Here is a 15,115-nt window from a genome sequence, read left to right as displayed (position 1 = left end):
CGTAATTCCGGGGGAGGGCTCTGTGGTGTCTCTAGTTCAGAGTGCCCTATCTTCATGACTTTGCTTCTTTGTTCCAGTGTTAACTTTCAGAATGTAACATGCTCAACTGCCGTATTTGTTGTATACAAGTGATTAATAAGTGTGTATTGAATACTTAGTTGTGTTATCTCTCAACTAATCCTACATGATAACCACAGACTCAATCTGTGGTAAGGCTGGCTGTGCTGCTACATTTATCATCAATCTCCTGTATGAAATTTCTTGGCAGGTTAACCGGTCACATGCCATTGTCCCTTTTTTGGGGTACAAATATTTTATTTATTTCTATGCAAGCAATGAGGTTTTAGCTCTGATTATTGTATCTGAAAGATGGACTTACTGCTAACATACCTGGAAACTGAAACAATTTTTCTCCAATTACTTTGTTTTAGGAAAGGAATCAATTTGTCTATTTGCTATCTTCACACTTAGCTACACTGTATGTTTGCTGGTGGTTCCTATACTACTGTAGTAGTTGTACAGTACAACAATGATTTCTGATTTAGTTGTCTGGGTGTATTTGTTATGAATGTACAGATGTCCATGTAAGATTCAGTAGCCTATATTTCAGATGTCCAGAAGCATCCCAATAATGGGACAATGGCATGTTACATTATCAATCTTTTGTTGATGTAACCTATTATTGTACACACATCTTACATACAAAAATTACTATTTACATTCTTTAGATCTGCTTTCTTTATATTGTATGAAATTTTCCCACCATTTAAATTTTCCCTCATTCACATTTTATGATTCCAACAGGATAATAACATGACACATGGACTTACAGTTTAAGAAATTTTAGCGGAACTGGAGAACGATGAAGTGAGAGAAGATAAAGCTGGTGACTCAGAATTGGTGATTATTCCACACGATACAGATGAATAACAAATAAAGAGGACATTTGATAAAAATGCACTGACCAATGATTGTATTGTACAACATGTAGCAGGTACTTTAGAACATACAAGAAGCAAGGATGAAGGTAATGTTACCGATTTAACTCCAGGAGCCAAGAGAATAAAAACATTAGGGAATGGAGTGGAAAGTGGTGAACTACCCACAAAATGTATAAATGTAAGTGGTATAAATGCAAACCAATGTACACAAACACTAATGAACAAGATAAGGGAAATGAAAATGTCGTTGCAGAATGTCTATTAAACAAGACAGCACCCCATGTGTTTGAGGAATTTTTTTCCTGGGGAATTGTTGATTATTATTACTGAAAAAAGCGAAACCTATGCTTTCAAACATAACATAAATTTTCTTCTAACCAAAGAAGAACTAAAATCCTTTACTGGCATAATACTTCTGAGTGTGTATCAAAAGCTTCTCTATGATAGTATGTAGTAGGAACACACTCCACATGTTGGTGTTCCTTTAGCCTTCAACTGCATGCCATGAAATAGGTTTTTGGAAATAAGATGATCTATCCATCTGAATGACAACTCCAAAATAGACAGATGTAACAAGATGTACAATCTGAGGTTGTACTTTGAAATACTGAAAAAGGAATTTGGTACATTTAGTCTACTTAGTTCAAAGCTCTCTCTTGATGAAATAGTGGTACATTATTATGGCAAACATTCTGCTAAGATATTTCTGGGGGGGGGGGGGGGGAAGCCTGTCATATTTGGATATAAAATATGGTGTCTTACAAGATTCAGTGGCTTTCTTTATGATTTTTCGCCATACAATGGCAAGACTTACAATAAACAGAAGCCTTTGGGTGCAAGGGTAATAAAGGAACTAATCAGCATGATTCCAGAATTAGGGTATCCAAATCACAAGCTTTTCTTTGACAACTTTTTCACTAATGTTGAGTCTGTCATCACTCTGGGAAAAAGGAAAATGAAAGCTACTGGAACAATAAGAGAGATGTGAGCTAATGCACGTCCCTTTGTTGACACAAGAAAAACAGCAAAAGAAAATGAATGAGGATTCTATGACTACATGTTTGACAAAGAGAACTATATCCAGGAAACCACTTCACTGGGCCAAGTAAAACACAGAAGAAATTTGTGTACCACAATAGAAATAAATAAAAAATAAAACCTGATAAAAATGTGCGATAGGTGCAATGTTGGTGTGCATGACACGTGTTTTGCTTCATCTCATACTGAACAGACAATCAATATCATTACAGTGCTTTTACTTTTTTTCTCATTTCTTACAGTTTTATGCATTGACAATATTGCTGAGCATTTTGATAGCTCTTTTTTCCAATGTCACAAAAATGGAACAGTCTGCAATTTTTTTTTTTCTAATACATTGGAATTTTATTTTAAACCAGTATTTCTTTCATTTGTCATACCAAGTATATTACTATAACAAGGCTTCAAAAAGTAAACTAACAAAATTTGGCAAGTAATGGGTTAAAACTGTGTGCCAGACTGGGTTGTGAAAGTGGGACCTATGTACTTCGTGGTCTGGAGCTCTCCTGTCTGAGCCATCCAAGCATGACCTGTCTCTCAGCTTTTTTTCTGCCAGTACCTCTTCTGCTACCTTTAAACTACTGAAAGTGCTTCCAAGCAGAGACACAGTTTTAACCTGCTGAGAAGTTTCAAACCAACCCACACTCTGCTGTAGAGTTGGCTGTGGTTATATCACATCTCCGCAATATCCTTTCTTCCAGGAGTGCTAGTCATGCGAGATTGCAAGAGAACTCCTTTGGAAGGCAAGAGGTGAAGTACTAGCAAACGTGAACTGTCGCCAAAAGTCATAAATTGTGCTTGGCTTGCTCAGTTGGTAGAGCACTTGCCCACAAAAGGCAAGGGTCCCAGGTTTCTGTCCCATCTGGTGATAGTTGCTGTCGTGGTCTTCAGTCCGAAGACTGGTTTGATGCAGCTCTCCGTGCTACTGTAACCCATGCAAGCCTCTTCCTCTGAATGACTACTGCAACCTATATCCATCTCTTTTTTCCCCCATACTTCTCTCCAGTACCAAGTCAGTAATCTCTTGACGTCTCAGAATGTGTTCTACCAACCGGTACCTTCTCTTAGTCAAGCTGTGCCACAAATTACTTTTCTCCTCAGTTATATTCAGTACCTCTTCATTAGTTATGCTATATACCCACCTAATTTTCAGCATTCTTCTGCAGAACAATTGGAAAACTTCTATTTTCTTCTAGTCTAAACTGTTTTTGTCAATGATACACTTCCATACATGGCTACACAACAGCAAATACCTTCGGAAAAGATTTTCGAACACTTAAATTTACATTTGATGTTAACAAATTCTTCTTCCTCGGAAACACTTTTCTTGCCATTGCCCCTCTTCATTTCATGTCCTTTCTACTTTGGCCATTATTAGTTATTTGTTTCTTAATCTAATTCCCTCAGCATCAATTGATTTAATTCAACTACATTTGACTATCCTTGTTTTGCTGTTGCTGATGTTCAGTTTATATTCTTCTTTAAAGACACCTTCCACTCCATTCTACTGCTCTTCGAAGTCCTTTGCTGTCTCCGACAGAATACAGTGTCATTGGCAAACTTCAAGGTTTTTATATTTTCTCCCTGAACTTTAGTTCTTTCTGAACAAATTTTTCTTTTGTTTCCTTTACTGCTTGCTCAATGTATAGATTGAATAACACTGGGGATAGGCCACAACTCTCTCTCTCTCTCTCTCTCTCTTCCCAACCATTGCTTCCCTTTCATGGCCCTTGACTCTTATAACTGCTGTCGGGTTACTGTACAAGTAGTAAACTGCCTTTTGCTCCTTAAATTTTACCCATGCTACCTTCAGAATTTAAAAGGGAGTATTCCAGTCAACATTGTCAAAAGCTTTCTCTACGTCTACAGACACTATAAACTTAGGTTTGCCTTTCCTTAACTATTCTTCCTAAATAAACTGTAGAGTCAGTATTGTCTTGCAAGTTCCTACATTTTTCAGGAATCCAAACTGATCTTACTCAAAGTCAGCTTCTTTGAATTGAATTGAATTTTATTTGATCCTGTAAGATTACATTGTGTACAGTAAATGTACGTGTAATATAGGACATGTCAAAGTATTAACATTCTTTATCACTTATTTTTCTACACCTTTAGCTTACATTTTTACATCACTGATAATGAGTAACAATATATACAAATTTAATGGCATAAGTATTCTGCAACACTGTAAAACTCTTTTTCAATGTGAGAGTCTTTAAGTTTCTTTGGAAAGTCATTGTGAAGTACACTATCTTGCAGGGTTTTGGGCAGACTTCTTAGTAGTCTGATACCAGAGTACTGAGGTCCTTTTTCTAGCCCTGCCAGTCGGTGGGGTATGCTCCGTACTTCATTCTTCTTTCTTGTATTGTGGGTGTGTACACTAGCATTTGTAATCTAGTCCTCACTGCCTTTTGTGATGTACATTATTGTTTTGTATATATACAACGATGAAAAAGTTAAGATATCTAAATTCTTGAAACAGTTTCTACCAGTTCTTCCATTATTTTTTAAAGAATGTGTGTTAATATTTTGCCAACAAATTTTTAAAATGACAGTTTGGTAATTTTCACACCTGTCAGCAACTGCTTTCTTTGGAACTGGAATTATTATATTCTTCCTGAAGTCTGAGGATATTTCACTTGTTTCATACATCTTGTACACCATATGGAAAAGTTTTGTCATGAGTGCCTCTCCCACAGGTATCACCACTTCTGATGGAATGTTGTCTACTCCTGGGGCCTTGTTTCGATATAGGTCTTTCAGTGCTCTGTCAAATTCTTCTCGCAGTATTGTACCTCTCATCTCCAGCTATGTCCTCTTACCATTCTATAATACTGCCTTCAAGTTCATCTCTCTTGCGTAGCCCTTTATACACTCCTCCTGGTTTTTAGCTTTCCCTTTTTTGCTTAGTACTGGTTTTCCATCTGAACTTTTGATATTCATTCTTTTCTCCAAAGGCCTCTTTAATTTTCCTGTAGGTGGTATCTATCTTTCCCTTAGTGATATATGCTTCTAAATCTTTACATTCATTCTCTAGTGATTCCAGCTTGTTCAGTCTGCATTTCCTATCAATCTCATTTTTTTAGACATTTGAATTTCCTTTTGCCTGCTTCATTTTTATAATTCCTCTTTTCATCAATAACATTCAGTACCTCGAATCAAATTCATTATCCATGGATGGAATGTAACTATACCAGCGATGAAAGCTGCTACTCACCATATAGCAGAGATGCTGAGTTGCGACAGGCACAACAAAAAGATTCACACATTATAGCTTTCGGCCATAAAAGCCTGTGTCAGCAGTAGACACACATAAACACACGCACTCACACAAACACAACTTACACACATGTCTGCAGTCTCAGAGAACTGAAACCACACTGCAAGCAGCAGCACCAGTGCATGATGGGAGTGGCAACTGGGTGGGGGTAAGGAGGAGGCTGGGGCGGGGAGGGGGAGGGATAGTATGGTGGGAGTGGCGGGCAGTGAAGTGTTGCAGTTTAGACGGAGGGCAGGAGAGAAGGTGCGGAGGGGGAAGGGGGTAAGTAGCGGAAATGAGAGAAATAAAAAGAAATTAAAAGACTGGGTGTGGCGGTGAAATGACGGCTGTGTAGTGCTGGAATGGGAACAGGAAGGGGCTGAATGGGTGAGGACAATGACTAACGAAGGTTGAGGCCAGGAGGATTACGGGAACGTAGGATGTATTGCAGGGAAAGTTCCCACCTGCGCAATTCAGAAAAGCTGGTGTTAGTGGGAAGTATCCGTATGGCACAGGCTGTGAAGCAGTCATTGAGATGAGGGATATCATGTTTGGCACCGTGTTCAGCTGGGTTCAGGGTGGTCCACTTTTTTTTTTTTTTTTGCCGCAGTTTGTCGGTGGCCATTCATACGGACAGACAGCCTGTTGGTTATCATAGCTACATAGAATGCAGCACAGTGGTTGCAGTTTAGCTTGTAAATCACATAACTGGTTTCACAGGTATCCCTGCCTTTGATGGGATAGGTGATGTTAGTGACGGGACTGGAGTAGTTGGTGGTGGGAGGATGTATGGGACAAGTCTTGCATTAAGATCTATTACAGGGATATGAGCCATGAGGTAAGGGATTGGGAGCAGGGGTTGTGTAAGGATGGACAAGTATATTGTGTAGATTCGGTGGATGGCAGAATACCTAGGTAGGAGGGGTGGGAAGGATAGTGGGTAGGACATTTCTCATTTCAGGGCATGGTGAGAGGTAATCGAAACCCTGGCGGAGAATGTTATTGTATTGATAATGGTATTGTTACATTCCATCCTGGAGTTTGCGTCGTTCAATATCCAAGGATTTTTACTAGGCCTTGTCGTGTTTCCTATTTGATCCTCAGTTGCCTTCACTATTTTCTCTTTCTTAGCTACCCATTTATCTTCTATTGTATTCCTTTCCCCAGTTTCAGTCAATTGTGCCTATGGCTCCCTTTGAAACACTCAACCACCTCTGGTTCTTTCAACTTTTCCAGGCCCCACCGCCTTCATTTCCTACCTTTTGGCAATTTCTTCCATTTTAATTGACACTTCATAACCAATTAATCGTGGGCAGAGTCCAAATCTGCCCCTGGAAATGTCTTACAATTTAAAATCTGATTCCGAAATCTCCCTCTCTCTATCACATAATCAGTCTGAAACCTTCTGGTGTCTCCAGGTCTCTTCCTCACATACAACCTTCTTCGGTGGTTTTTAAACCAAATGTTAGCTATAATTAAATTATGCTCTATGCAAAATTCTACCAAGTGACTTCCTCTGTCATTCCTTTTCCTCAGTCCATATTCGCCTACTATTTTTCCTTCTCTTTGTTTTGCCGATATTGAATTCCAGTTCCCCATCACAGTTAAAATTTGTTTCCCTTACCCAGCTCAATAACTTCTTTTATCCCAACGCACATTTCTTTGATCTCTTCAACATCTGCGAAGCTAGTTGGCATAGAAATTTGTACTCGTGGAGGGTGTGGGCTTAACGCCTATCTTGGTTACAATAATGTGTTTACTATTCTGCACATAGTAGCTTCGCCGCATTCCTATTTACTTATTCATTATTGGACCTACTCTTGCATTATCCCTGGTGATGATGTATTTATAACCCTTTACTCATCTGGCACGAAGTTATGTTACTGTACTTCACTAGTCCCCCACTATATCTAACTTGAACCTATTTATTTTCCTTTTTAAATTTTCTAACTTTACTGCCTGGCTAAGGACTCTAACATTACACACTCCAACCTGCAGAACACCTTTTTTTCCCTCCTGATGACGAAATCTGATGGATAATGTTACAAGGCCAGATCAGTCATCCAGACTCTCACTCCTTCAACTACTGAAAATGCCGCTGCCGCTCCACTCCTCTTCAGGAACCACACTTATGCTTACTTACGTGCAAATGCTAAAAAAATCTTATAATATATATAAATATTTGTAAATCTGGTAATGAAAAAAATTATCATCATAGTGGTACAGTGAAACAGGTCTTAGCATCATATTATGGGCTGTTGTAGACTGTGATCTACCCCACAGCTCATTAATTTCAATACACCCTGCTATTTCAGATTTACAACACAAATCAAATGTTATTTCTCACAAAATATAATTATAAATATATATAATACAATCACAATCAATATATTTTACTTTCATCAAAGTATTCTCCTTTGGATTTAATAACTGCCTCACAAACTTGAGGCATGCACTCAATCAGTTTTTGTAGGTATCGGGAATCTATAGGATTCCACACATCCTTAACAATATTCCAGAGATATTCCTTGCTGGATATATTACCTTTCATGATACATCTATCCACTTTATCTCAGACTATTTCAATGAGATTACAATTGGAGCTTTGGGGCATCCATACTATATCTTTCAATACTTTCTGTTTTTCCTTTGATGCAATGTAGTTCGTACAGTATGCTGACCGATGTTTTGGGTCATTATCCTGTTGTAAGGTGAACCCTTTCTCTATTAAGCGCAATCCACTTGGTATTGCATGATACTGAAATATGCTGTGGTATTGCTTCTGATCCACGCATCCTTCTATTTTCACAACGCTGCCAATTCTACCTCCGGCAAAACATCCCCAAACCTTAATAGAACCTCCACTGTGTTTAACTGTAGGAAGAACACACTGCTGGGCTACCCTTTCCCCTACAAATATTCTCCTTCTGATTCCAAAAATTACGAACTTTGATTCATCGGTAAATAACACCTTCATCCACTCTTACAATGTTTTCTAGCCCATTCAAGTCTCTTTTGTTTATTTACGGGCCTTAGGAGGGGTTTTCTTGCTGTGATACATCCTTTCAAGCCGGCTTCAGTCAGTCTCCTTTTTACTGTAGCAACAGGTATTGTTTTCGTGTTCATTTCTACCAATTGTGCACAAATTTGGGGCACTGTTTCAAATCTATTTCTATTAATGGTAATTCTAATATATGTATCATCACTTTTAGTTGTTTCACAAGGTCACCCTGGCAGTGGTATGTCCTTATTGCTACCTGTAGCAATGTAGATGTCATTTATTGGGTGTATTGAAATTAATGAGCGGTAGTGTATGTAAGTACAACATTAAGGGGAAACAAAGGAAACTTTGGAAAAACAATTATATTGACCTATCTTTTATAATAAAAAAAAAAACCATTTCTTTTATAGAGTAAGTGGATTTAAAGTGAAGATCGTTGATAAACATCAAAATCCAAACCAAGTAAAAAAAAATATACAGGGGTTTGACAAAAAATTTGGAAAACAACAAGAAATGCAGGCTCGAACACAAATGCAAATGTTAGCTAAGCCTGCAGGTTGCACTGTTGTATTTGACCACAAACGGCACCTGTGCATGCCCTCTCAATACATTGCAAGTGTCAGTCACGATTAGAACAGTGTTCTGTGTATTTGTGAGTGCATTATGTCAGAGACATGTGACTCTGAATGTGGACAAATTGCTGGTGTGTGTATGGTGGCTGCTTCTGTAACAAAGGCAGCCGCAGTGTTTCGTGCTTCAATAGGCACCATCCAAACGATACAGAACACACGGAAAGTGGAAAAACATAACTGCTAAGTCATAATGTGGATACAACTGTGTGTTGAGTGATTGTGATAAACAGTCATTGTAGAGACTACCATGAAAAATGAGAGAATGTCCGCCGCGAAAGTCAATGCAGAACCGAATGTTGCATTCGCGAACCCCCTCAGTAGCTGCCGAAACAACTTGAAGGGAGCTCCATAAGCACAGAATTGCAGGAATTCCGAAACCACACATCAGTGGTGCAAATGCCTGCAACACGAAAATGTGGGCTGAAGCCTTACAACCTGGGCTGTGGAGTAACGGAATGTCATTTGGTCGGACGAGTCTTGTCTGACACTGTTCCCAACTTGTGGCTGAGTTTATGTCCCAAGAGTGAAACATGGCAGGGGTTGTTATGATTTGACAGCCATGGGTCTCATGGTTACTGTGCAAGGTTGCATTACTGGTAAGGATTAAGTCATCATTTTGGCTTATCAGGGGACAATGTTTGTCCCCAATGGTGATGGTGTGTTTCAAGACCACAGGGACTCTGCTCACAACATTCGCATCTTACAGGACTGGTTTTGTGAGCACGAGGATGAATCGTCGCATCTCCCTCGACCACCACAGTCACCAGATCTCAATGCTACTGAACATTTGTGGTCTATTTTGGAGAGATGGGTGTGTGATTTGGTATCCATCTTCACCATTGTTACCGAAAGTTCACACTATTTGGATGAAGAGTAGTGTGAGATTCTCTTGAAGAACATACAGGACCTGCATTTATCCATTATGAGATGATTGAAAGCTGCTATGTATGCCCAGCTTTTCTGCGCCATATTAGGCATGTTAATGTGTAGTGTCTTTGGTGCTTCCACATTTTTGTCTAGCTCTGTAGGTGCCTTTACAGAACATGTAAATAATTCAGTCTGGCTTGTTACCAAATGAGAGGGGGATTTAGTATCTAGTATGATCACATATGCCAGTAGAAGGCATGGATATTCCAGTCCACATGGGCACACTGCTGACACCAGTACACAAAGAACTAAGTTCCATTTTCAGTCAAAATGCCACAGTAAAGTACGACACTGGAAAAATAAGTCCATCCTAAATGAACATTGCTGTCTGTATCTGCTGTGTTGCTGAGGCCACATTTGATCAGCACATTTACAGCACGATAAAGCAAAGATAGCACACCAACTAGCAACTGATGACTTCTTAGCCATCCTTAATTCAGTTCTGTTCAACAAATGAGTTGTACCAACAACTGATGTTGCACATGAGCAGGAGTCAGTACCGTATTTACTTGAATCTAAGCCGCACTCGATTCTAAGCCGCACCTGAAAAATGAGACTCGAACTCAAGGAAAAAAAAATTTCCCGAATTTATGCCGCACCTGAAAAATGAAACTCGAAATCAAGGAAAAAAAAAAAAATTCCCGAATTTAAGCAATTTGAGACTCAAAATTCAAGGGGAGAGAAAAGTTTTAGGCTGCACCTCCAAATCGAAACAAAGTTGGTCCATTGTAATATGAGACACAATGTAGGTCGAATGAATGACAATACAGCTACAGTTGTTTGGTACGAGTAATAAGTTTAGCAGTTAAGCTTTACCAGGTAGCCACTGCTATGTGTCAGGCACTCCGTCTGTATTTATACGGGTACCCTTCCTTTTCCATGTGCTTCGTCTGGGTTGAATTGATTGCTTAATTTTCTTTCATCTGATAAGTGCCGTTGTCTTTGTTATAGGTGTTTACGTCACTCTAAGCTGAAGATGCATTACTGTACTGTGTCATGCATTGCTTGTTGCATTCTGATAATGAAAAGAGAGAGAGAGAGAGAGAGAGGGAGAGGGAGAGGGAGAGAGAAAGAGGAATCGTATCATTAGCGAAACAATGGCAAGAGACTGCTATTTGTTGTTACTTACAATGCTGCTTTCTTTGATAATGATCAACAAGAATCAAATAATAGACTGCGAATGATTGAAGATGTTCTGAACGAGAGTTTAATGAAAATTTTTCTCCGTTTGAAAATCTTTGCAGACGCCTCTTTAGTACATTACATTCTGCACAGAAATTAGAGTCATCTTAGATTTAAAAATCTAGTCAATTGCCGTGCTTCATTTCTGACTGTATCACTATTATGCATAAGAATAATACGAATATAAACATGACATGATATGTATATTCTTCCGCGTTTGCTGTTGCCTCATTCTAGTTTCATAGTTTAATAGGCAGTCAGAATTTAAATGAGATTGCAGCAAACACGAAAGAATACATGGCAAAATGTTTATATTCGTATTATTCTTATGGTCAAGAGAATACTGCATGTTATTCACAATTCATAAAAGTTCCTATTAGCAACCATCTTTTCTCGCAGGTAGGAAAAAATTCAGAACGTAGAGTTGGCCATATTGAAACGCTGCAACATTCGAAGATGAACAATATGGAATTTGTATTTACTTTGATGGATAATGTATGAAAATGCAGTGGTCGAAACTCGGGGCGGAGGAAAAAAACTCGTCTTCCACTTTTTTTTTTTTTTAATTTATTTACTGACGCAGAGGTTTTGGCGCCAGTATTCATCTTTGTGCCTGCAAAGCATGCCTGTGTAGCGCTACATATATTCGACGGCAGAAGTTAGTTGTGGCGGCACCTACCAACGTTTTTCAGAACTTCCACTTACTTTGTGCTCGATTCTAAGCCGCAGGTGGTTTTTTGGATTACAAAAACCGGAAAAAAAGTGCGGCTTGGATTCGAGTAAATACGGTAAATAGTGTAAAAGGCTCCAAATTTTTGGGTGTACATACTGATGAAAACTTGCATTGGAAGAACAATCAAGTTTAGCTACTGTATGCAATTGCTAACCTCCAGACATACTTTGCATATTTCCACTAAATAACATCTTATGGAATAATCTTCTTGGGTACTGATTGCACAAAAGCAAGCAATAAGACTAATGTGTGACGTTCACCCACATGTCATGTTGGCACCTCTTCAAGGAACTAGGCATTTTAACTGGGCTGTCCCAATACATATATTTGCAAATGAAATTCATCATAAATAATCCAAAACAATTTGAGAAGAACAATGGTGTACATACCTTACAAAACTAGAGGGGAAATGATCTTTATTACCCATTATTAATGCTGTCAGTGGCTCTGAAAGGAGTTCAATATGCAGTAACAAAAGCTTTTGATCATTTGCCCAGTAACATAACATGTGTGACAGATAGCAAAGCACATTTTAAATCTAATTTAAAATCATTTTTCCTGGATAACTCCTATTTTAAAACACTGGTTTCCAGAAAAAAAAATTAAGTATAGTCGCATGAGTAGGAGTAAAAATAATAATGCGTTCATTAATGTTAACACAAATCATGTATACATATCCTGTAAACTGACTCATTCCACATGATTTCGATTTAAAGAAAACATTCAAATGATCTATGGAACATGTAACTAACTAGTGAAAGAATCACAATAAACCAAAGTTCAGTTACAGGTGATCACTTGGAATGGAACACCTCCACCCCTACGCGCACGCACAGAGAGAGAGAGAGAGAGAGAGAGAGAGAGAGAGAGAGAGAGAGAGAGAGAGATATGCATGCTTGTTGTGAAAAATGCAATCTACAGGAAGACCTTCAATAATATCATTCTTTCCTGTCTGTTTTCTTTTTAATTTAGAAGACCACATACATTGTGTTTCATCAAATGAGTTCAAGCTTAACATCATTCACCAACATAGGTCACTCTTGTGTTTTAAGGACTTAAACAGTTTTGTTACTACTTCCTGTACAGTCAAAGTCTACACGGTATGCATTTATGAACATGCTCGGCACAAGGAGAGGTAACAGCTGTGTGCTTTCAAACAGTTTCAGATACTGAATCCACTCACATGGATCATATAGCTTCACTATCATTCCACATCTTTTCATGTCTGGCTACCTCTGATTACAAACAACAATGTGCTTAATGACAGTTTCAAAACAAGATGGCAGTTTTGTCTATGTTTACAATAATTACTTTGAATAATTGCTGTGTTGCTGAGGCCACATTTGATCAGCACATTTACAGCACGATAAAGCAAAGATAGCACACCAACTAGCAACTGATGACTTCTTTGCCATCCTTAATTCAGTTCTGTTCAACAAATGAGTTGTACCAACAACTGATGTTGCACATGAGCAGGAGTCAGTACCGTATTTACTTGAATCTAAGCCGCACTCGATTCTAAGCCGCACCTGAAAAATGAGACTCGAAATCAAGGAAAAAACATTTCCCGAATTTATGCCGCACCTGAAAAATGAAACTCGAAATCAAGGAAAAAAAAAATTTCCCGAATTTAAGCAATTTGAGACTCAAAATTCAAGGGGAGAGAAAAGTTTTAGGCTGCACCTCCAAATCGAAACAAAGTTGGTCCATTGTAATATGAGACACAATGTAGGTCGAATGAATGACAATACAGCTACAGTTGTTTGGTACGAGTAATAAGTTTAGCAGTTAAGCTTTACCAGGTAGCCACTGCTATGTGTCAGGCACTCCGTCTGTATTTATACGGGTACCCTTCCTTTTCCATGTGCTTCGTCTGGGTTGAATTGATTGCTTAATTTTCTTTCATCTGATAAGTGCCGTTGTCTTTGATATAGGTGTTTACGTCACTCTAAGCTGAAGATGCATTACTGTACTGTGTCATGCATTGCTTGTTGCATTCTGATAATGAAAAGAGAGAGAGAGAGAGAGGGAGAGGGAGAGGGAGAGGGAGAGAGAAAGAGGAATCGTATCATTAGCGAAACAATGGCAAGAGACTGCTATTTGTTGTTACTTACAATGCTGCTTTCTTTGATAATGATCAACAAGAATCAAATAATAGACTGCGAATGATTGAAGATGTTCTGAACGAGAGTTTAATGAAAATTTTTCTCCGTTTGAAAATCTTTGCAGACGCCTCTTTAGTAAATTACATTCTGCACAGAAATTAGAGTCATCTTAGATTTAAAAATCTAGTCAATTGCCGTGCTTCATTTCTGACTGTATCACTATTATGCATAAGAATAATACGAATATAAACATGACATGATATGTATATTCTTCCGCGTTTGCTGTTGCCTCATTCTAGTTTCATAGTTTAATAGGCAGTCAGAATTTAAATGAGATTGCAGCAAACACGAAAGAATACATGGCAAAATGTTTATATTCGTATTATTCTTATGGTCAAGAGAATACTGCATGTTATTCACAATTCATAAAAGTTCCTATTAGCAACCATCTTTTCTCGCAGGTAGGAAAAAATTCAGAACGTAGAGTTGGCCATATTGAAACGCTGCAACATTCGAAGATGAACAATATGGAATTTGTATTTACTTTGATGGATAATGTATGAAAATGCAGTGGTCGAAACTCGGGGCGGAGGAAAAAAACTCGTCTTCCACCTTTTTTTTTTTTAATTTATTTACTGACGCAGAGGTTTTGGCGCCAGTATTCATCTTTGTGCCTGCAAAGCATGCCTGTGTAGCGCTACATATATTCGACGGCAGAAGTTAGTTGTGGCGGCACCTACCAACGTTTTTCAGAACTTCCACTTACTTTGTGCTCGATTCTAAGCCGCAGGTGGTTTTTTGGATTACAAAAACCGGAAAAAAAGTGCGGCTTGGATTCGAGTAAATACGGTAAATAGTGTAAAAGGCTCCAAATTTTTGGGTGTACATACTGATGAAAACTTGCATTGGAAGAACAATCAAGTTTAGCTACTGTATACAATTGCTAACCTCCAGACATACTTTGCATATTTCCACTAAATAACATCTTATGGAATAATCTTCTTGGGTACTGATTGCGCAAAAGCAAGCAATAAGACTAATGTGTGACGTTCACCCACATGTCATGTTGGCACCTCTTCAAGGAACTAGGCATTTTAACTGGGCTGTCCCAATACATATATTTGCAAATGAAATTCATCATAAATAATCCAAAACAATTTGAGAAGAACAATGGTGTACATACCTTACAAAACTAGAGGGAAAATGATCTTTATTACCCATTATTAATGCTGTCAGTGGCTCTGAAAGGAGTTCAATATGCAGTAACAAAAGCTTTTGATCATTTGCCCAGTAACAT

Source organism: Schistocerca cancellata, chromosome 10 (genome assembly GCF_023864275.1).
Source record: "Schistocerca cancellata isolate TAMUIC-IGC-003103 chromosome 10, iqSchCanc2.1, whole genome shotgun sequence".
Classification (NCBI taxonomy): domain Eukaryota; kingdom Metazoa; phylum Arthropoda; class Insecta; order Orthoptera; family Acrididae; genus Schistocerca; species Schistocerca cancellata.
Note: the sequence above shows the minus strand (reverse complement) of the source record.